General features: G+C 39.4%; 1 protein-coding gene across 1 annotated transcript in view; it reads right to left on the reverse strand.

The window, feature by feature from the left end:
* The window catches only part of LOC150086758 (protein Wnt-5b-like), a 341,807-nt gene that overhangs the window by 313,740 nt on the left and 3,586 nt on the right, over window positions 1–24,481 (reverse strand). The gene's annotated exons all lie outside the window — the stretch shown is intronic.

Raw genomic sequence — 24,481 nt, forward strand, 5'->3', positions numbered from 1 at the left:
TGTGCAAGGTGGTGGGGCAGTGTTATGGTGTGGGGAATGTTTTCTTGGCACACGTTGGATCCATTGATACCCGTAGCTTCACGTCTGAATGCTACATCGTTCCTAAACATCGTTGCTGACCAAGTGGATCCGTTCATGTTGACAGTTTATCCTCAGTCAGATGGTTACTTCCAGCAGGATAATGCGCCGGTGCACAAAGCCCGAATCACTATGGAATGGTTCCAGGAACATGACATTGACTTTTCTTTGCTGCAGTGGCCCGCTCAGTTCCTAGATCTCAATCCTATTGAACATCTTTGGGATGAGCTGGAAAGGGCTGTTCGCTGCAGGCCTACACCTCCGTTGAATCTCAAGAAACTGCATGACACACTCATGTCTGCATGGTACTCCATTCCTGCACAATGTTTTCAGCATCTTGTTCAATCCATGCCTAGACGAATTCAGGCTGTTTTGAAGGCTAAAGGAGGCTCAACGCGCTACTAGGTAGATGTACCTAATACATTGGCAGCACAGTGTACATCCACATTCATAGTTGCCATCATGCAGATTAACCGTCAACGCTCCCGAACAGTGGCAGATGAAATCAGACAAACAGCTGAAGCCCATCGGATCCATATTGTAGCAATCCAGGAGCCCTACGCCATAAAGATTCCAACGGGGAACACACGCAAAATCACGGGCTACTCTATCCAAACGTGACTTATACAGCCCACCAGCACTGACCCAAAGTCTTGTAATGTGATTTTAAACAGACATGTCGATTCACTAATCGTCCATGGACTCTGTACGAAATTCGCAACTTGCCTACAATCAGGTACTTCTCCATGTGGTTTTATTTAATATCCCTTTACTGTCCACCTGCAAGGGAACATTGACGACTTCCTTAATTATTTAGAGTTTGCAACAGACTTCCTGGGTTCAAGTAACATCCTCATCTCGGCAAATGTTAATGCAAAATCCCACCTTTGGCACTCCTTGACTATGGATGCACGAGGACAGCATCTACAAAACCTTACCTTCAGCAGAAATCTAGCTATCCATAATCTTCCCACATACTGCAGCACCATCGGACAATCGAATATCGATGTCACCATAACCTGCGGACACACAGTTCGTAACATAAAAGTATTTCCGTCTTTTTACAATAACACTGTTTTTCTCATTCTTTTCTTTTCGCAAAAAATCACAATCAGAATTTTTAAAAAATTCTGTGAATTTCTTATATTCGTTAAGTAAACCCTGATAATAGTTTACCTTAATTGTTCAGTTAGCCATAAAAAATTCAATGCCAACTCAACTCACACGAGACACGGCCAAAGGATGATACCCTCTCTCAATTTAGAAAGCAATAAAAATTAATAAAGGGAACTTAAAAGTTTATTAAAAACTAATGTAAATATAAATTAAGGATTTATTTTCTTTCATAATTTCAATCACAATTATAAAAGACCAACAATAGACGAATACAAAGACAACACACCATTAACGTCAAAACAGGTTAATGGATGACAAACTGCTCGCTTAGTACCACATAATATTCGCGGCAAACTTTGTGTTTCATACATACAGTAAAAAAAAAGTATTGGTGCAGTTCTACCAACGTTGTGCTATCGAGGTTACTTTTGTGCTGATATGAATGGAGTACTAAAACTGCAAAGATTTATACACTCATAGCAGAAACTGTATGACTGATGAATAAATTGTGGATGTAGTCTGGCAGTCAGTTGACTTTCTGAATTCCTAAAACCAAACGGTCAAAAGTCTGCTGACCCCGAATGGAATCCATGGATAGCAAGTTGCAAGCATTCGAGTGAATCTTTAGAAATGCTCTTGACTCAACATTTCTAAAGAGAACAAAGTCTGTATCAGTAACTTTCTTGAAGTGCTAAGTTAAATACTAGCTTACTCTTATAATCGTGTTTGGAGAACCAATTCGTCATCCAATAGCGTTTTTCGGATAATAAGTGTTTTGAAACAAATTGAAATAAACCGATTTTTCACAAAAATGTTTCTATTACTTCCCTATATGAAATTAAATTAGATATTTTTCTTGCAGTATCAGTTCTTCATAATAATGAAAGAAGAAAGAATTGCTGTACCCTGGTTCTTGGTTGGGGAACTGACAAGTGCATGAGCAAACTTGAAGCATAACAAATTATTCCAAGTCATGCAATTTAAGAATTCCTTATAGCGGTGCTGATTTTGAGAGACTATTCAACCAGGTTTTAAAAAAACAAAAACAAGCAAGAGTTCAGACCTTTTTCTAGTGAATCTTTGGAAATGATCTCTTGACTCAACTTATCTGAAGAAGATAAAATCTACAAGTGTCTTACTTGAAGCAATCATAATCAGTTAATGTCAAACAGCCAATTCAACCATGATCGTTTATTGCAGCAGTACTCGATCCTGTACTGTATTTTAATATAAAATATGTATGTTGGCAGTAAAATTTAATTTGTGCAGTGGCTGTCCGACGTGTGACCTTTGGCTGATTGTTCGACCGCTGTTGAGCCAATCACGGTAGACTCGTGAAACCACAGAACGGGAGCACTTAACCATATTTGCTGTCATCCAGTTAGTGGCACCCGCACGTCTTGCCCCACAATCATTCCATGTTCGAAGTGGGAGAGATCTCAACGCCGATGGACCCCTTCTTCTTCGTACAGACTCAAAAACTGGTAGCCACGTGTGCTAATTACAATTTGATATCAGCCGTTCCCTACATTGAACTTTCATCAACGTCACAGATCAGTCTATTCCTGCACAAGTGAGTGTTGCTACCGCAAAGCTAAGTAGTGTTTGTGTGCGCGTGAACGAATTAATAACAATAATAATATGAGTAGTATGAATGAGAAAACATCAGCAATAAGAATAAGGTAGGGTAGTAATACAAAGGGATAAGAAATAACTGTATTTGGAATGATTCTAAAGTTTTTATAGGAAGTTTTAAGTCGCAAACTTAAATTAGAATTGAATTTTATATGACGGAAAAACAGTTATTTGTGTGTGATAGTAAATGTGCCATTACAGAATTTTAGATATTAGTAATTGAATTGCATTGTAATATAATTTAAGAGAATTTTTTGGGAAGGAAAGAGAGCGAAAATATCAGAGAATTTAAATGAGGAAAGAAACTGATAATTTAATTTTAATGACTACCAGTTTTGCGTGTGTGCGTGTGTAGTTGGGCTTATATAATACATTTTTTGGTTTATATTTTTGTGTCCGCCTCAGATTGCTTATGAGACAAGCACATTCTGCCCAATATACATATATGCATATAGAAATATAACCCTTGGCTCTTTGGAACTTCTGATTAAGCAGTGGGAGCTGTTGTTGTTGTTGTTATTGTTGTTGTTATTTGGTTTTTTAGGAGCATTAGCAACTAAGGCCATATTGCTCCGGTGCGGTGGTCATTCCCTGACCTTTCCGCATGTTCCGTATTTGGTGGTGACGGGCTCGAACCCCGGTCTAATCAAGAAGGGTGTGCTACGCACTGCTGCTCCTTCCCACCTGGCTACGGAGGCGCCTCAGTGGGAGCTGAGTCACAGATCACAATCATCTGTGAAAACAATACTAAAGTAACGGTATAAGGAATAAAGAAACAAACTGTAAAGGTTAACATTACAAGGCTTAAGAAATATAATATAAAAAAGAAGAACCATCATTTATATCCCACAGGGCAATGGATATCTTAACATTTATTGTAAAATTTGTGAAGAAAAATCCATTGTTAATGAAGAATTATAAATCGCGTAAGAAGAAAACATTTAAAAACGAATGCTACACAAAGAAAAACAACTAAAAATAAATAATTAATTAATTAAAATTTTAAAAAATATGCACTGGGTGGGTACTGAATCCAGATCCCTCCCTTACAGACCAATCATCCTACCACTGTTCCGTAAGTAGACACTTCATTGGTTCCTCTCTCAAAAAAAAAAAAAAAAAAAAAAAAACACGAGTTATTACCTTAGCCTTCCCAAACCAGTGCTGCCACATCATCTCCAATTTAAAAGCATTTACTGGAGAAACGATACATTGGACGAAATTTGGACAAGGATTTTTTTTTTTTTTTCTTCTCCCCCGACTTTAAATTTCGGTAGGAATCGCAGTTAAGTCTGGGTACGCGAATTCTGGGACATCCAGTCCAGCATGTAGAAACAGCTACCTTTGCAGACAGTCAAAACAGCGGTTTGGAATATGTCTAATGTAACAGCGGCCATGACGTATATTTCAAACCCTACAAAATCCAAGGTGGAAGTATCTCGATAGGAACAAAGGTGTGTCATTTATTTCATATCATCCAAGTTTCTTGCGACGACCGACTAACTGGTTAAAATAAATTTATTAAAATAAAAATGATATATAAATAAAATAAAAGCGTTAAAATACAATAAGATAAAAGTATTAAAATATAATATAATAAAAGCGTTAAATTTTATAGTAGCTTTTGAAGCGAAGTGCCTCTTCATCAGCTAGTCTGTGAATTGATGGGTACAATAGCACAAGTCAGCTGGGCATGATCATGTATCACGAGTATTGTTGATAGTTGAAAGAAATAAACAATCACTGAGGAAGAAGCAGATTTGTGGGAGTATTACCTAGAACTGGAACGCGATATGGATCGACTATTTCCACAACCCAGTGCTTCCGTAGCCATGTGGGAAGGAGCAGCAGTGCGTAACACACGCTTCTTGATTAGACCGGGGTTCGAGCCCGTCACCACCAAATACGGAAGATGCGGAAAGATCAGGGAATGACCACCGCATAACCCCGAGCAATATGGCCTTAGTTGCTAATGCTCCAAATAACAACAACAATAACCCTAAAATCAAGTTAATGAACATTCGGTGGATACATTCCGCCTTCCCATCACCAAGGAAATTCCAGTCTATTTCAAGGCGTACGTTTTTTTTGAAATATGACAAACAACATCGTCACACTTTTGCGCGTTCATGGTAAGTAATGAAATGCAATCCTTTAAAACGAGGAATTACTATCTTGCATGTCAATGCTACCTCGAAACTGTCATTCCAATGCTCTCCTTGGAATAACGGTTTGGAGAGACCAATTTCGCTAGTTACACCTCTATAATTTCGATTCATTCCCTTGTGGCTTTGACATTTTTGGACCTCTTTAGGAGTCGACGAAAGGACCCTTTCAGGAGAATAATGCTGAGAAGCAGACGATTAATCGATTCCTTTCATAGCAGCCATCATCGCTCGCCCTATAAATAAAATAGATTTTATGTTTATACTCTGGGACCGCTATATAAGGTCAGAGGGGTTTTAAGACAAAGAGTACGAGAATATTTTATCATATTTTGTAATATTACGTGGGTTCGAAAAAGCAATATCTGCAACCCTGTATCTCCAATTGACCACTAGACTAGTGAAAAGTTACGTGAATTTTTAACAGCTGTGGATATTTTAATGGGGTAAATAAATTCGATCCTCCCCCCCCCACGATATTCTCTAACTGCCCCTGTACACTCTATGTTCTCGAACGTACTAAACCAAACATTGGACTCCTCCATCCGACATTTCGAACCCCCTGAACACAGGAATAAATAACTGGGAGCCGCTCTGAATAATCTGAATTAAACGAATTTTCAACTTCTCGTTTGGCTTAAAAGATTGCTACGACTCGTTCGCAACAGAATTACTTATATACGCGTCTTTATTCAGGCCACCGATCACAATTGCAACAAAAAAAAAAAAAAAACATAAACAACCCTTATAGCCTGTGGTACTCAGAAATATTGCGAAATTTAAAAATTATATACGGAAGTAAACAAATTAAAATACAAGAAAAATTTTAAAACGGAAATTACAAATAGCTGGAGATGCATGAAATTCCAGTCCCATAAACTTTAGATCAATAGTACCTGGCGTAGCCCAGTGGTCAGGAGCGAGAGTGCGTTCCTTGAGTGGACCGGGGTTCAAGCCCGTGACTACTAAATACGATAAATATTTGTATTGGCGATTTATTGTAAACTCTACTGACTTGGTTGTCGTGCCGGAGTATAAACAGAAAAAAAAGTTTTACCTCAACATGCAATAACCAAGAGACAGTGGAACTGATGAAGTTATTTATCTGGTCCAATGTCCCATGACAAATAACCACTGATATTACAGAAGAGTCGGAAACTAACTGATTCATCTGTTACAGTTCCGTCTTTTTTTTTTTTTTTTTTTTTAAATGAGTGATGTGCTCGTGGAAACCAGATTGAAAACCACTAAATTGTAATATCCTACGGATAGTTAAGTGCAATGTGTGCTCCAAACCAGATTAGTCAACTCAATTTCTGTTTTCCTAGCTGTCTTGCTAGTCAAAGTGCTTATTTTGGCACTTTTTAAGAAGTTCTAACTGTATAATTTTCTATATAAAAAATGAATTTAACAGGAAAAATTTGTTTGCTTTTTTTTCACTTTTTTGGTTAATTAATTTAATAACGTATGACCGGTTAAGAAAATCACTTTTAGAATAACATCACCAAACTCTTAAAAAAAAAAAAAAAAAACCGGACATCCACATGACACATCACTCTTAGTTTTGGGATATTTGATCCCTCCTTCCTCCGCAGTACTCCCACACTTCACAGATTAACAACAGTTCTATTTAGAGCTCTGAAAAAAGAGCAAAGTAAAAAAATAAATTGTGAAAAACGTCGAAAAAATTTGATTTTTATATTTTGATTTACTGCTGATGAAATTGTGTTTTTAAATGATATCAAAAACATTATTTCTGAAAAACATGGTTCGGCTTGCGACATTAGCTTTATTGTTTAGAACAAACAACAGAGGCATAAAGGCTAAGAGGCGTCAACAACGAAATTGTTTAAAACAAACAATAAAGGATAAGAGACGTGAGATGCGCTTTCCTACCAAAAGTCATGTAACATTCCTCTAACTGCAGGATACTTTGGCTATAGAGATGATCGGCAGTTAACCCGAAATTCATTTCCAACATATGTCGAATGATGAGTACAAAGAGAACTAACAGAGTTTTAGAGGGAAAGAATGTCTGTGCACGTTACTGCCCATATATTAAAACATTTCAATATCAACAATTGGCAATATGAAAAGAAAATGCAAGTCCAGAGGGGACAGTGAGCACACGAAATGACCAGGTGGGCATAAAATGCTGAGTGACAGGAGCGACGCGCACTGAGACAGCTGGTTACCCCATCTAGCCATCAGACCATACAGCAGTGATACATCACTTTAGATTTCCTTTTGGAAATCTAAAGTGATGTATCTATGTACGTACCAAAACTAATTCGGCACCCTTCCCTTTTAGGAGACTTAGCACATATACATAATGAATGCATCTATTTTGTCTTCATCATGTCCATCCGTCCGCATGTGGATGGACGGATTTTCATGAAATTTTATATATTTGGTCCTTTTAAAAAGATTTGTCGAGACATTCTAAATGTCATTAAAACTGGACCAAGAGAACGGCAAATATTATTTATTAATTTTTTATTACTCTTATTTCGTCTTTATCCAATAACTTGATTCCCAATAGAAGGATTTTCATGAAATTTTGGAAAGATTGTCAAGCATTTCCAAATTTCATCAAAATCGGCCCATTATTATTTATCACAATATACTGTATGCGATATATATGAAATCCATATACCGTAAACTGTATACGAAGCACTGGATATTACGTTTGTAGCTATGAGCTAGTTGGAGAATTGAATGGACAATGTAGCAGATGCGAAAATTAAATGTTTTCGGTTCGCGCATATCGGTTGTTGCTTTTTGCTCGTTTATTTATTTATTATTTACTTATTTTTTCTATAAATCATGATTTATTACTATTTACTAGCGTATCTAAAATGTAAACACAATGTTTCCATTAACTAACTTGTTCTTTAATACAAGTACTCAACTTCCTTTGTTTCGAGCCAAAAATATGCAGATAGAGTACAAAAGAGGGAAGATGTATGGTACCAAGCAGAAGCTTAACCAAGGCCATCTGAAATCGGCTGAGTTAGTTATTAGCTTTCAATCAGAAAGAGCATGTACAGAGCTCACCGGCAATTGAGTATGGAGCGCGCAAAGAAAGTAAAATATCTTAAATCTTTAATTTATTACTCAATAATTATATTTTAATCAATCACCTGCATCAATGTAATGAACTGAAAGGAAATTAATTTTAAAAAAATTGATACGATGCCAGAATTTGCCGACCTTCACTTTGGAATGCTCGATTTTGGACTTGTAAATTACTCGCCTATTTAGTCCCAAGCAACCAAGACTGGTGTTGCAATGGAAGTATTATTAGTTTTAGTGGAAAATTATGCAACAAAACAAGCTTATACAGCATCAGCATAAAAAAAAAAAAACACTACACAATTCATCTATTCATGCTCTCCAAGAATTTTTCTAGTTCTTCCTTGAATTTATTTACACCATCCACCGCCTGTACCAACAATCAAACACCCGCTGCCTGAAGACAAACTTCTGCAAATTTATCCTGCAACCATCCTTTCTCGACTTAAATTCATGCCTCCCCACATCTGTGTAGTCTTAGCAAGAGGAAGAATGCCATTCGCATTCAGCTTACTCAATCCATTCAATGCCTTAAAACACTTCAATCAGATCACCCCTCGGGTGCCTAGTCTCCAGAAGCTGCAATTTGAAAAACTGAAGTGTTTCTTGGTAAGAGCACCTTTTTGTTTACTTCACCAATCTGGTTGCCCTTCTCTGCACCCGTTCCAGCAGATTTACATCCTTCCTAAAGTGAGGCCTCCAGACCTGTATACAAAACTCAAGATGCGACCTAATCATGGCTTTGTAAAAAGGGATGATCACCTCCTTATCCTTACTAACAAAGTTTCTGTATGTCTTTGACAAAACCTCATTAGCTGTTCTGGCAACATGTCTGCACCGCTCAGACAATTTCATACCTGACTGCACAATTACCCAATTCTTTTTCATTTTCACTGTCCTGAGTGTATTACTCTGGGATTACTGCTACCCATGCGCAGTAGCTTGCATTTTTCGATGTACAACTTCAACTGCCGTTTCTCAGTCCATCGAACTATTTTTTTTAAATCTTGTTGCAGTAGCATACCGTCATTACTGTCGTTAACCACCCTGCCAACCTTTGTATCATCTGGAAACTTTGACATTAAACCTGATATACCTTCATCAATATCATTCATAAAAATTGAAAACAACAATTGGCGCAGCACTAAATCCTGAAATACTCCACTAATAGCATTAGTCCACGAACAGCAGTGCCCATTGATAACCACTCTGTCTTCTTCCACTTAACCATCCCTTTAGGCCACAATGCTCCAGTTTATACAGCAGTCTTTTATATGCAACAGTATCAAAAGCCTTCCTCAAATCCAAGTATATGATATCAAAATTATTTTTTGCATCTAGTTCCTTGGTCAGTGCATCGTACTAACCTATCAGATTGGTTAGACAAGACCGCCCCTTAACAAATCCATGTTGTTGTTGTCGTTATTTGGTTTTTAGGAGCATTACCAACTAAGGCCATATTGCTCCTGGGATATGCAGTGGTCATTCCCTGACCTTTCCGCATCCTCCGTATTTGGTGGGCACAGGTTCGAACCCCGGTCTAATCAAGAAGCGTGTGCTACGCACTACTGCTCCTGCCCACCTGGCTACGGAGGTGCCTAACAAATCCATGCTTGACTGCAGTATAACTGCATTCCTGTCTAGATGGTCCTGCATTACTTCTTTAACCAGTGACCTTTATTTTCCCTGTAACAGATGTTAAGCTAGCAGGTCTGTAATTACTCGTATCACCTTTTGATCCCCTTTTATGAATTGGGATACATTCGCACATCTCCAGTCCATACGGCCCTCCCCGGAATCCAAGGTTGCTCTCATAATTATGGCTAAAGGCTTGCTTATATCCTTTGCTGCCTCTTTTAATATGATTAGAAAGATTCCATCCACCCTAAGTGCCTTTTTATGTTCAGTTTCAACAATTCCCCTTCCACACTCCTTTCAGTTATCAGTCATTTAGATCCCACTGGAGTTTGACAAACTTCTGCATCCTCTCCCATAAAAAGAATCCTGATGTGCGAATGTAGATGCAGAATACCTACTCAATTTTTCAGCAACCTGAGCAGGATCATCAACAGTTAACCCACTGACATCAAGTGGAGTAATATAATTCAATCTCTTCCTTCTACTGTTAATTTTAACCACAGAAGTCCTTCCTGCTTTTCTTTGCATTCTTCGCCAGAGACTTTTCATAATCTTCCTTATCTTGCCTAACCAAGTCTTCAAGTCTGTAATCAAGTCTTTTGTGACTTAATTACAGACTCATTTATATCTACTATAGGCTTCTGAATCTCCTAATAATTTATATGCATCCCATGCCCTTTTCTTCTTTGCCACTTGTCTCAATAATTCATCTGATATCCATTTAGGTCTAAGCCTTTTGAAAAATATTTCTTCGTTGGTATGAAAAGGCTAGTGTCTTCTATGATTACTTCCCATTTAGATTTTACTCTTGGTAATGTCATCAGTTGGTCCCACTGCATAGAAATTAAAAACTGTCTGAGACCACTGTAGCCACCCTTACTAAAGAAAAAGCCTTTCCCTTTACCCTCGGAAAACCGTAGAATTCTTTCTCAATCTAAATTTTGTGACAGAACGGCCCACCGGAATACATTTATTCAAGAAAAACATTCTTTTATTCCCAAGCCCATTCCAGGAAGCTCCTGCTTCCCACCCCAATGCTTCTAGGGGGTTCTGCATTGAATAATGATCGAGAATGTTCCTGTCTAATCCATGAACTAACGTGATGTGAGTCCGGTGCTGGAAACTATTAACTTCCCCCCCCCCCTCTACATAGGCACGTTTACATTACCTTTTTATATAAGGCTGTTTATTATTCACATTGCCTTTCCTAATGTAAATAAGACATTATTATCCCTCGCATATGCTGCTATTTCTGGGGGAAGTACTGATTTAAATAAAATAAACTGCTTACCATAAACTGTCACGGAACAGTTGCATCCCACTTCACCCTTGACAACAAAAACAAATAGATACCGTCGATTCACATGCTGTAGGGCACACCAAACCTGAACTGTGGATCAATGAAAATCGAGATGGAGCGACGAGTCAGGTGTAGTCTCTTCTAGTCTGACGGATGTGTTTGAGTATGAAGGATGTATGGAGAGCACTTCCTACTTCGGCGTGTAGTCCAACCTTCAAATTTGGGAGGATGAGAACGAACCTTGCGCCCTACATGATAGACTGGACAATTCTATGTGCAGTGCAACCATTTTAACGGCATAACGTTCCATGTCACAAAGTTTATGAATTGTGTAATGGCCAACACAATGCACCCTCTTCAGCCCAACTGAACATCTTTGGGATGAGTTGGAACGCCGAATTAGGGCAATGCCAAGATGGTCCTCACCATTAGTGAGGCTGGTCAATGTGAAGAGGAATAGAGAACGATACCACCAGCTTTCTTCCAGTAATTAGCAGAAACACTGAAGCACTTATTTCTGCCGAAAGTACACTGATCTCTTTATATAAATACATTACTCATAATTATACTAGTGTGCAAAATTTAAGGGACAATGAGGTTTTCACCTGTAGCTTCTCATAGGAGTGGCCTGGGTATGGGAAAAGCATACCAAAGCAACCCCGTGAGGTACAGAAATGATGAAGGAAACAACAACGGAAACAAAACGGTACAAAGGGACTTTATTCAAAAATGGCAACATAGCACTGGCTACCATGATACAGATGCATCACTGCCAAAGATGGAACAAAGGGAAGACGTGGTCCTCAGTAGGAGATAGGGCCACCCCCTAATGTCGATGCAGGCTCTGCACCGCCTGTCCAAACTTAGAACAATGTTGTTGATAAGTCCTTGCGGTAACATAGTCCATTCCTCTGTCAGCGGCATCTTCAGCTGGTGAAAATTTTCTGGTGGGTGTGGACGTGTCGCTAGGCGTCTCCCCAGAGTGTCCCATATGTGTTCGATGGGATTTAGATCGGTTGAACGGGCAGGCCAAACCATACGAACAATGTCCTCACTTTCCAAAAGCATATCAACAGCTGCAGTGCGATGGGTTGTGACGTTATCATCCATAAACACGAACTCGGGGCCAATGGCATCTTGGAACAGATGCACATGGGGAAGGATTACCTCAGTACAGTAGCGTGCACCGATTACAGTACCACCTTACAGTATCTAGAGTTGTGTACGTCCATCCAAGATAACTCCCTCGGTAGCCATATCCATCCCTTTCAGTGATGTTTGCGGAATGATACCGTGTGCCAACCTCTCGCCAGATTACCTGACGTCCAAAATTGCTGCTGAGACTGAATCTACTCTCATCAGTAAAGAGTACCTTAAGTAAAGATTTTGTGGTTTTAACCTTTAGAAATAGTGTTGGTCCTTAAGTTTTGCACACCGGTGTATAAGTGTCATTAATTATGGTAGGATAGTGTGTATATAAAGCGTATGGCATTCCGTGGTTGGTTTTCCAGTTGCCGGTTGAAAATTTAGAACTTCCAAGAAGAAGAGCGGGGGAAAATCTCTCACCAGACACCAACGTACTCAGTCACAATATGAAGAAAAGCCCGCCCCCCCACAAAAAAAAAAAAAAAAAAAAAAACGTTCTATCTAGACCGAAGTCAAACTCAAGACTCTTAATGCCAATGGAAGAATTCAAAAATACTCAAAACTTTCAATATCTTATGAAATATATATATATATATATACATACATATATACTACCCTTCAAAAAGTATACGGACACACGCCGGTTTCATAGTGACGTCACTGCCTCTCACTTCAATAGCCCCTTTAACTACTACGACACTTTCCACCTTCCTGCGTAGGCTTTCCACCAACGAACGACACAGCAGTGGATCAGTTAAAACTACCGATATGAAATATGTCGGTATGGCCTTCCAAGATCATCCCACAGCTGTTACATAAGGTTCAAATGGGCATTCTGCGTCAGCCATTCCAACTTTTGTACATTCATGGCCAAAAACCATTCCCAAACTGTACTGGAGGTACGGCGCGGATAATTACCCTGTTGAAAGAAACATGGGTTCCCTCTGAAGAACTGCCAATTAGTAGGATCATGGAATTGCCCAAAATGTTAAGTAGGCGTCGGAATTCATGATTCTCCGTACAATCACCAAAGGTACTAAGCCATTCCACGAGAAATGGCGCTTTCTGTGAACTTCATTGTTGGCACAATGCACTTTGACAGCAGACGTTTTCCTGGCATCGCCCACACTCACCCATCCGATCAAAATAGAGTATAGCGAGATTGGTCACTCCATAAAACCGATTTACCAGTTGATCCCACATGAACCAATAACGGCGTTCGTTACAGGATGCAAGGCGAAACCACTGATTACTTCTAATGACCGCCCCCCATCCATGAAAACTGAGGCTGTGCGCATGGAGTATGTTCGTACAGATCTCAACATTTCCCGCCATTGACACCACAATTTCAGATTGATATTTGCATGGGTGTATGACGAGATTATCCTACTATTCTTCCCACTATCATCTGGTTAAGTGGCGAGAGCTTCCGTAGTCTTCCAGTACATTAATAGACGGTGGGGACCATCCATTTCATGATAACACGCTGTGACGCTCCCATTTTGCGAAAATATCACTGACGGTAAACAGTAATTGGTGCAGACTGTCAGCAATTGCCAGAACCGACAGCCAGCAATGTGACATCCAACACTTCTCCTCTGGAAACAAGTCAACTCAGTCCATTTGACCTGCCTTTGACCAACAATAGTCCATTTGACCTGCCTAGACTGAACCGCTTGTTTATCCAGGCGCTGGTCAAATGGATTATGAAAGCAGAGGTTTCTACATACTTTTTAAAGAGTAGTCTACGTTTCTTGGCCACTTTTTTTAAAACAATGAGCTAACAGCATATTGAGCCGCCGCTGGCCCGAATCACTGCTCCAACACAACGTGGCACTGTTATTTTTTTATTTTTTTAGGAGCATTAGCAACTAAGGCCATATTGCTCCGGGAATATGCAGTGGTCATTCCTTGACCTTTCCGCATTTGGTGGTGACGGGCTCGAACCCCGATCTAATCAAGAAACGTGTGCTACGTACTGCTGCTCCATCCCACCTAGCTACGGAGGCGCCTACAACATGGCATAGAGTGGACACCTGACAAGAGGAATAATGGGCCATTCATATAACAAAACTTCTTCAATTGAGGGAATGCGCGATATTGTGTTGATAATCACGGCTTTCCACTTCATGCCACAGCAATAAGAGTGAGATCTGAAGAATGCCAATGCATGAAGTCTTCCTGAAATCATTCTTCCCAAAATTGAGTTCAATGGATGGTTGCATTATCATCTTTAAAGTAACCCTGCTCTAAACCTGCAACACTGGCAGGAGTACCTGATCGCAACATTGTCCAGATATGCTCTGGCGTACACCATATCCACCCCAGGGGAACAAGAGCATGTCACAAACACAATCCCCACACTATTACATTTCCTCCAGCAACTTGTATTGTCGGTACACAAAAGGATGTTTCCAGTGTTTCCCTCAAATTGTTTGTTTGTTTGTTTGTTTGTTTGTTATTTGGTTTTTAGGAGCATTAGCAACTATGGCCATATTGCTCCAGGATATGCGGTGGTCATTCCCTGACCTTTCCGCATCCTCCGTATTTGGTGGTGACGGGCTCGAACCCGGGCTAATCAAGAAGCGTGTGCTACGCACTGCTGCTCCTTCCCACCTGGCTACGGAGGCGCCTCTTCCCTCAAATGGTTTCCTCTGTATGTGCACTCACCACATAGGAAGGAGCTGAAAAGAGTAAATCGAAACCCATCGAACCACATGGCTTGTCTCCAGTCCTCCTAAGTCCAACCTCGCACCACGCCAGTCGTTTACCGGATTGCAGTCCGAGATCAGCAACCTCTGTGAAACAGTCCTACTAGCACAGTGCATCCTTTGTAGGATTCTTCATTGATACGGGTTGATATCTTGTGATGTTCTCGCATTAAACGCGGAGGTTAAAAAAAAAAACTATACAATAATATTGATATTCAAGGCTTTCAAGCGTGCTGTTGTTGTTTTTTTTTTTTTTTTTTAGGAGCATTAGCGACTAAGGCCATATTGCTCAAAGGATATGCGGTGGTCATTTCCTGACCTTTCCGCATCCTCCGTATTTGGTGGTCACGGGCTCGAACCCGGTCTAATCAAGAAGTACTGCTGCTCCTGTCCACCTGGCTACGGAGGCGCCTTCAAGCGTGCATTCACAACGTAAATGCCAAAGAAACGCAGAAGAATTCAAATGAATCTACTGAGAACAAAACTACTATAGGAAACAATATGTCCACATACAAATCAATCCAACTACCAGCCGTTTATGATGTCAATTCCCAAGGCTGAAAACCTGTCTCTAATATCCCTGTAGATATCACAACGCACAGTAGACCAATGCGGACCCAAAAAAGAGACCTGCCACCTGTACGAACTCCGATTGCTAAGGCTACCACCATTCGAATTGTCTTTCAAAATGCAAAAAGTATCTGTAACTAGCTAGACACTGTCGAACAGCTTCTACTCTCGAAAACCCTGGATGTCCTCTGTATCGCTGAAACGTGGCTTGGGAATGGGCAGGACACCATTGCCTGTGCACCTCAGGCTGGTTACCAGATGCTCTGCTCCTCTAGAGTGGATCGTAGAGGAGGGGGGGGGGGAGTCGCAATACTCTACAATACCACCCTGTTTTCATTGGTACATTCTGTGGTAAGCCAATCACTTGCATTTGAACCTGCCATGGTGTCCCTCAAACTTAACACCTACTTGATAGACATAGCAACAGTATATATTCCACCAGGCCCAAACAGTGATATCATTGAAGATGTAATCCATTGGCTAGTGAATCACCTCCACGCCTCTGCTAAGCACATTGTTTGTGGAGATTTCAATCTTCCACCTACTCTCGCACATCTTAGTTGGACACTCGTTAGCAGTATGGATTCACTGGGTATCAGCCTTCTCAACTACCACCCCACGAGAGGACACAATCTCTTAGATTTGGTATTTTCCTCAGCACCATGCGACCTCTTAGACAACCCTCACGATCTCTTTCAATCAGATCACGAACCCATTGCCATACTCCTGCACTTAGCCGCACCTAACTTCAATATTCAAGGCCCAAAAAAGAAATAACATCCCCCAAATTCATTGATCCACCACGATGTCTCGAAGCCGCATCCTCCATTCCTTAGGAAGCTCTCAACAATTGCGATCTCCAGTTGGGTGTGGACCTCATGACCAGGTGGATCCGGACCATTGCCAACTACGGAGCGACAAGGACTGTCTTCATCACTCCCCGTTCAAGAGCTTGGTGGACGCCTCCACTGAACAAAACCTTCCAAGAAAAACAAAATCTGCATAAGAGATGGAAAGAGTCAGGCGCTGTACAAGATCGGATTGCCTTCTCCAGAGCAGTGTTCAACCGCCAGAAATCATCTGCAATCAAAAAACATCTAAAAGCAACCCTACAAAAAGGCAAACCATTTTATGACTCTCGGCACACAGGAATCCCTCAAATATTGGATCTTGAACTGTGGATGGACCACATTGCACGGTTCTCGAACAATGTGGCCCCGACATATCCACGCAACTTACTTGTCAACAACATCCCAACGGATATGCTCGCCACCATTAGCATCACCAGGAAGCGGCTTATAACTGCTATAAATGGATTGCCACCCACCGCAACCGCAGGCCCTGACCTTGTGCCACAATTCATGATCAAGTGTCTCAGCACGTTTATCATCGATCCACTACTCTCAATTTTTAACCGTGTCTTAACGCAGCACTACTTTCCCCCTCTCTGGAACAGATATGCTGTAAGGCCACATCCTAAATGCCAATCTGCATCCCTCATTAAACAGTTCAGGCCAATTTCTCGCTCTTCCAGCCTCTTGAAACTTATGGAGAAGGCATTACTTTCAACCATCACCAATCAAATCATGCCTCACAAACCCCCACAAATTCACTATGCCATTCCCGGAAGATCCACAGTCACCAATTTAACATCCATAACCAGCACCATTCTCAGTGCACTAGAAGCTAAAGCAGAACTTGCCGTTACGTATGTCGACCTGGAAGCTGCCTTCGACTCAATCAGCATTCCCTCGCTCGTTCACCTCCTAGAAATTTACTTCCATATAAAAGGTAACTTGTGTTTTATCACAACCCTGCTATCAGACAGAATCATTGTTCTTACAGCGGACCAAGATATAATCTCAAGAAAAATCACTGCAGGAGTTCCCCAAGGCAGAGCCCTCTCCGGAGCATTATTTACGGCAGTCATTATTCCATTTCTTCAAGAGAAAGAAGACAATCTGCTATGCTGACGATATTAAGCTACACACCCAGATTAACCCGGGCGAACATATCTCAAAAATTAATGAAAAGATCAATCGAAAGCTACACGACTTAGAATCCTATCTCCATCAATTTGGACTACTTATTAATTCTGCAAAATCAGCCCAAATTGTCTTTTCGTTGAAGCACCAACTCACTGAAGTCCAAGCTTCTCTAGATGGCATTCTCCTTCCAGTGGTAAATACACATACGGACTTGGGAGTAGTTTTCGATTGTAAACTGACCTTCAAGCCCCACACTGACACGCTCATAACAAAATTCTGCAAAATGTGGTGGATTACCAAACAACAACAACTTCACGTTAAGGATCTGGATGTGACTCGGCAGTACGTATACACCTCTGTATATTCCGTCGTGTTATGCGCCTCAGAAATATGGGCATCACGAATATCAAGCGTGTGTACTCCTCCGAATACTGGCTCCTTCGTTGGATCACACATAAACATCATCGTCCACCCCAGCAAAGAATAACTGCGATGGCCACCGCACTGAACTTTGCCCGACTGTCAAATCTTATAATGGAAAGACGCCTCACTCTAACTGTCAAAATGACCACTGGAATAATCTTGGGGCCAAACATATGGGAACTGTGCAGCTGGAGAATCCCTCAACCCGGACTGAGGTCAGCTCCAACACTTATAGCTAACCATAATAGACTAGCCCTTAGCGACCGCTTTCCCCCCAAGCAGATGCTTATCACAGTCGACCTCTACAAATTTGTCAAGGATCGCAAATACCGGAGAGAGAGATCCTTGATGACCTAAACTCAACCAAGCAAACTGCACAGTAATGTGGCAGGATAATAAATTTAGAAAGGATGTCTGTATAATACTGTATATAATGTCAAAAATACAGTATATCTTTATGAATATATTGTGAATAATTTAACTGAAACTTATTATATTGTTGGCCCTGGGGGATGAACCCGAACTTCGATGTGGGCCCCGTCCTCAAGGCCTTTGTCCACCAGCCAATGTGAAGCCCCTGGCATTCCTGCCGTGAAGGGTAAATTGTATACATCCTTTTGTACACAATAAAGATTATATTTATTTATTAAATGTATGCATTATGTCTGGGTTCTATTCCCGACGGGAATAGAACCTAGACCTATCCAAACCAGTGGCAGACGGCGACGTATCGTGCCCACTAGGCTAGCACAGATGGCTAAATATTAACTGGTTAATTGTTCCATCGTTTCGCAACAATTTCACTTGATAATCCACTGCAAACATTAAGCATCTCACTTCGTCCCTTACACTTTTGACCACCGACTCTGTTCACGAATGTTTTCCTTTTGTTAAAGACTCAAAATTACATTAGTCTTTGGACGTTCCATAAGTGCAGCAATCATCTCTGTTGTAGCGCCTGCTACCATATATTTTTGGAAGTCAGTAATATCCTATCCATTCTTTGCCAATGGCAGTTGAGCACTTGGCTTTACAACGCTTTCCTGCAGACGTCAAACATATTTTCACGGTTCACATTTTTTTACATAAATTATTGCATACAGCCCAAACCTACATAGTCCTAATAAAGCGGCTAAGTAGTGGAGTTACTAGTGGAACTTTATTAGCTTTCTAACCATTGAAGACAACACTTATCAAAAGTGCGGAATTACGTTTTTAGCTCAATAACTTTCAAAGTACGTGAACCTCTGCCCAGTATTCTCAACTACAGTGTGTACTAAAATTTTAAGCTACGTTTTTAGAGTAGATTGCATAATCCTCCATTCCACAATTCGTAATACTTGGTTCTAAGCGAAAGGGGGCTACACACTCCTTTAGAACCAACATCCAAACAGGATCGGTTTCGGGTGTGTGCACCCACCTGAAAGATTATAATTATTCAAATGATCGATCCATTTCAATTATCTTTCATCTAGAACTTGGTTCTATGGCCATCTGTTGAGCTCAAGAATTATGCAGTTCTACCCTCCCATTGGCCCAAAGGAATGAATCCCACACAAGACTCGAAACAACCTAAAACAGAGGTACCCAAACTTGCCTTGCGCGCCCTTTAAAACGTTTATACACGCCCCCATCTTCCTGAACAAATGCAATAAACAGATTTGACAAACTTTAGCTACGAGTATACATACTTTTATAAATTAATACATTTAATATCAAAGATTGAAATAAAATACGTTTCGTACCTGGATTAGTGGGATGGTTTGTCCATATTTCGCTAAAAAAATTGCTTCATGAAAACAGCACGCGCCTTCAAAACAACCAAGTGCGCCCCCATTGGGGGGGTCAGGGTTTAAAGTCCTAGCCTAAAAGCTGTAGTAGCTGAGAATACTGACAGGGATTCATGTACCTCGCAAATAACCAATAAACTAAAAATTTATTCGATAGATAGCTAAAGTGTCGCCACATAACGAATATTTTCATAATTTGAAAGATAAAAATAAAAACACTTATTTTTGGGATTCAAATCCAAGCTCTTCCAAATTTTTGCAAAAAAAAACTAAAAAGCGAGAAATTCGTGCAAAGAACTAGCTCGAAACTGAATATGTAATGCCCAGTGTATTACACTGTGCAATATAAAAGGAGAAGAACCCTTATTCCTGATCATAAACAACCGCATTCGAGATTATACAAATATTCCGATTGTTAATTCAGCAGCTAAACAGTTCTGTTTCTAGTATCCTCGGACTTCAGTAGAGAAAGATGCAAAGAAACATTCAAGCTCGCTACGATAAATGTTTCTCCAGAAATCAGGAAAAGGAGAAAGAAACTTACTGGGTGCAGTGGCATGGCGAAAAATCGAGCTCTTTGCAATTTTTTGAGAAATGGCAATACAGAGTTTGTAGGATCTTCCGCTGCAATACTGACCGAGTATGTCCAGCTACTGATCCACAAAAGTTTTTGCACGTTAAATGCTTTTGTTTACGCTTCTAGATAACTAGATGGGTCAGAGGAGATTTACTATATAACCATTCGCATTCTGAGAGCACTCATTTAAATACAAACTACGAAATAAATAATAAAAAAAATATTGTTTTTAAATAGGTACAGTATCATATTTTCTTATTACAATAGGACATTACAGTCAAAATCTGTCATCATTTAAAAGTGCTTTTTTGATTCTGCTTTCTCTATTTTCGATACCCTTCTGGCATCGGCATATCGAAAATAAAGAGAAATTTACTATTTATTTATAAAATTACTTAATCACCTGGAAAATAGTGATAAATTCAAAAAATATTTTAGTACTAAGTTCAACTATTATTTAGCAAATTCCTGATCCATCTCATTGACGTCACAACGTCTCAGCCTTACCCTCATAAACGTGACGCAATACCTGAATGATTCCGAAGAGGCGTTTCGAATATGAAGTCTACAAAATGAGATTGTTTATAACTCTACAGGTCCGTGGAAATTTAAAACGTTCTTGGAACAAAAAAAAAAATAAAATAAAATAAAAACAGGTTTCTATGAACGAAAGAAGGGAGTTCAAATATATCCATTTCTTGGAAATGTTTTATGCGTCAAGTAACCTTAAACTGTACCACTAGCGCTGTATAATTCAGAACAGATTATTATTATGTTCTAGATCCAGATCGAACCTTCAGTAATTTTGACTTCTTGATCAAAGGATTAACTTTGATCAACATGTCTATCACTGAGAGAACACTGATGAAATGAACTGTCACTAGACTTAGACTGCTTTGATAAAACTTTCTGATATGCAAGCACCAAATTCATTCAGCATGGGCAAGGGGAAGGATGTCAACTGCTTTGCTTAAGATTTTTCAAACTGATTGAGTCTTAAAACTAATTCCTCAGAAAGCGTTTGAAAGACTTCAAAATTGATAGTGAGGGAAAGAGAATATCCAAAGGAAGGAGGGGTACATGTCATTATAGAATATAACAGGGCATAATTTCAGCAATATAAAAAAAAGGGAGGATACCCATCGTTACAGCCTTACAGAATATGGTTTCAGCGATTTAAGAACTTATTTCATGGCCCCCTATTCCTATTTTTCTACCACCATTTTATATTCTGCCATAACAACTGCGACATCTGTTAAGTAATATCTTTATCTTTATCTTCTCCTAAGAGACACCCGCTTACAGCTATTAACCAGGGGGTGCACATTCATATATACAAATATAATTTATATACATAATTATCTATTTATAATTTATACAAATCAGTCTTTATAAATTATACAAATTATACAATGTCTAAATTATACATTTTCTAAATCATACATTGTCTGATTAATTATATTATACACATCATTGCCTTATTTTACATGACAGGCAGATAGAAAGAGAGCACAAGCATAATTTACAATTTTACAAGGAATTAGAGAATGTTCACATCTACAGCACTATTTACAGCGAGTTCACAGAAAGACAAGACGTCCAATATAAACATAACAGGAGCAAAAACAGTCCCGACCAGTTCATTTTCTTCATTTCCTGCATTCTCTTTTGTTTCCCTCTGTCGGCATCACTCAACATTTATAGGTGGAGTAATGCCTTTTGAAACACTTCGGTCCTGTATCTCTTCTCTGCGCAAAGCCTTTCTGGGTCTGCTTGAAGATCGTTGAACATTTTAATAGTGTTCAAAGGAAAAAATCGCCGAAGGCTTTCCAGCTGTGTGAGCGCGCTACTGATTGGAAGGGATGTTGTTCTATTCGCCCACCTTTGCGTCATGTGGGGCCGAGTCAGCAGGTGGTCAGTTTTCGGCGAGTCGACTCTTCCGGTCAGTAGTTTTGCAAGCGTGAGGATGTTCTTGGTGACAATAATGTGAGACCAAGGCGTGACATCCAAGTTGGCATATAAAATGGTTCTTGAGATTGTAAATGGCTTCGTAGTGATCCTGTTTAACCATCTCAGCATCCAGTACTCTAAACCCAGGAAAGCCTTGATGGTAGCAACTGGGGCAGAAGACCAAATCTGAGATGCGTAGAGAGGGATGGGGATGACGCATCTTAAAATATATTGTTTAACAAGGTCAGGGTTCCTGATACCTACTAGTTCTTGTCTGGAGGTCCATAGCGCTGCGTAAGTTTTCTTCTTTACATGTCCGAAATGGGGTGTGAAGTTTAGGTTTTCGTCCCATTTCAGACCAAGATCAATATGTGTCCTGACTTTTTTGACCACACTGCCATTTACGCGTATTGATATGTGGTTTTTTAATACCTTGTTGGTGAAAACCATTTGGGCTGTCTTGTGTTCATTTAGTCGGAGCCCCATGCAATTAAGGTATTCTTGCAACTCGGCAATTTTGGAGTTTGCTTCGTTGTTGCATTGTAAAGATGTGTTTTGGTCATTCGAGGTGACGAAATATTTCAAGTCGTCTGCATATACGACAAATTGCTTTTGATTTTGGGTCAGGAAGGGATGCAGTGCTGTTGCGAAGAGAGTAGCAGAGAGGACACCACCTTGTGGGAGTGTGACAATGATACTAAAGTATAAATCCACAAGGGTATGGTCTGTGCAATCGCTCTGCCCAACATCTACACTCTTTCGTAACATTGCATATTACACTAACATCACATATAACCATTGGTAGCAAGAATCTCGGTTCATTTCAAAAATATTTAATCACAAGATATTTTCAGCTTTATTGTAAATGAAACACTTTAGTTGCGCTAATGATTTGACATGTTATGGGCTGCTTAAACTCATAAATATTATATTAGTACTTATGAACCTAATCAAGGTCTCCGACATCGTGGAATGTAATATTATGTGTATCAATACATTTAAGATCACAAAATGATTACCTTATATCTCGAATGTAGATGGGCTATAGGGTGAAAACTTATCCACTACCATTCGGAGCACTTCATGGAATGATATTAGCATACATAATTTTTAACAGCTAAGTTAATGACATATTTTACTACTAGGATTCTGTTTCAAGTAGGCTGATGACATAGCCTCGGCCAATAAGTTAATTCGGAGATTGCTCAACACAATTTGTTTATCTGTATTCACTAACTAACCTATAATTTAAACCAAGTAAATAAATATTTCGGTACTAAGTAAGAACTGTGTGAAATAAAAGTCTTGAAAAGCTCAAACGAATCTAAAACAAATGCAACAGTTCAAATAACACGAATAAAACATCGGAAAAGCTTCGTGAAATGTAGCTACTTATAACTAATTTAAATTATCTTATTTTAACGTACACTTCTAACTTACTTAACGGAGAAAATAATCAATTTTAAAACAAAAAAGTGTGATTTTATATGTTTTGTAATCAGGGTTGGTCCTTTAGGAGATGGGGACAAGGGGCTCAAAGCACCCGCCCCTGAACTGAAAAGATCTCGAAATCCTACCCTCTGGGGAAGGAGAGATTCCTCAACCAAGCAAAGAGAATTCCTCCTTGCTGTCTTTTCCCCCCAACATTTATTCTCGTACACGCTCTCTAAACCCTAGGACCGGCCCTGTTTGTAAGAACAAAAAGTTAAGTTTGGGTGTATGGCTTTACTTAAATAACCATTGTAGAACACTGCTTTATGACTCCGAAATCGTGATTTTTCTATAAAGAATACAAAATGCATCTATTAGATTTATAAATATGAGTTATGATTCAAATGGCAATGCCTCAAAGTACTAAAAAAAATTATTTACAGTATATAAAGAACGGTTATACTACCTTGCAAAAGCGAAGGTTTTACAAAAGTTTATAGGCAAGTACTTGTTGTTCTCGAATTGCTATTATACTGTACATTCTATTTTGTTAAATAAAGTAAAACAAAAGAACATAATAAAAATCTTATCTGAATAGAAAATGTACCGCCTGAACATTTCCATTTTAATGAATAGCATAGCCACATAAATTAAGCTCGTAATTTACGATTACCTAAAAGTGTTTGTTTCCAAGGTAACAACAAGTGACTGGTGTTACGTGCTAAGACCACTTTATAGATGGCGGTATAGTATGCAAAGTTTTTTTTTCTTCTTAAAACTAAAAAGCTTAATTAAACAAATGAGATTTCTAATAAAAAATGTAATGCATGAGATGAGCGATTTCTCTTTGAAAATGGAACAACAAACGTTTTGTTCTTTTGTTTTAAA

This window comes from Mastigoproctus giganteus, chromosome 4 (genome assembly GCF_048544385.1).
Source record: "Mastigoproctus giganteus isolate SK-2022 chromosome 4, ASM4854438v1, whole genome shotgun sequence".
Lineage (NCBI taxonomy): Eukaryota > Metazoa > Arthropoda > Arachnida > Uropygi > Thelyphonidae > Mastigoproctus > Mastigoproctus giganteus.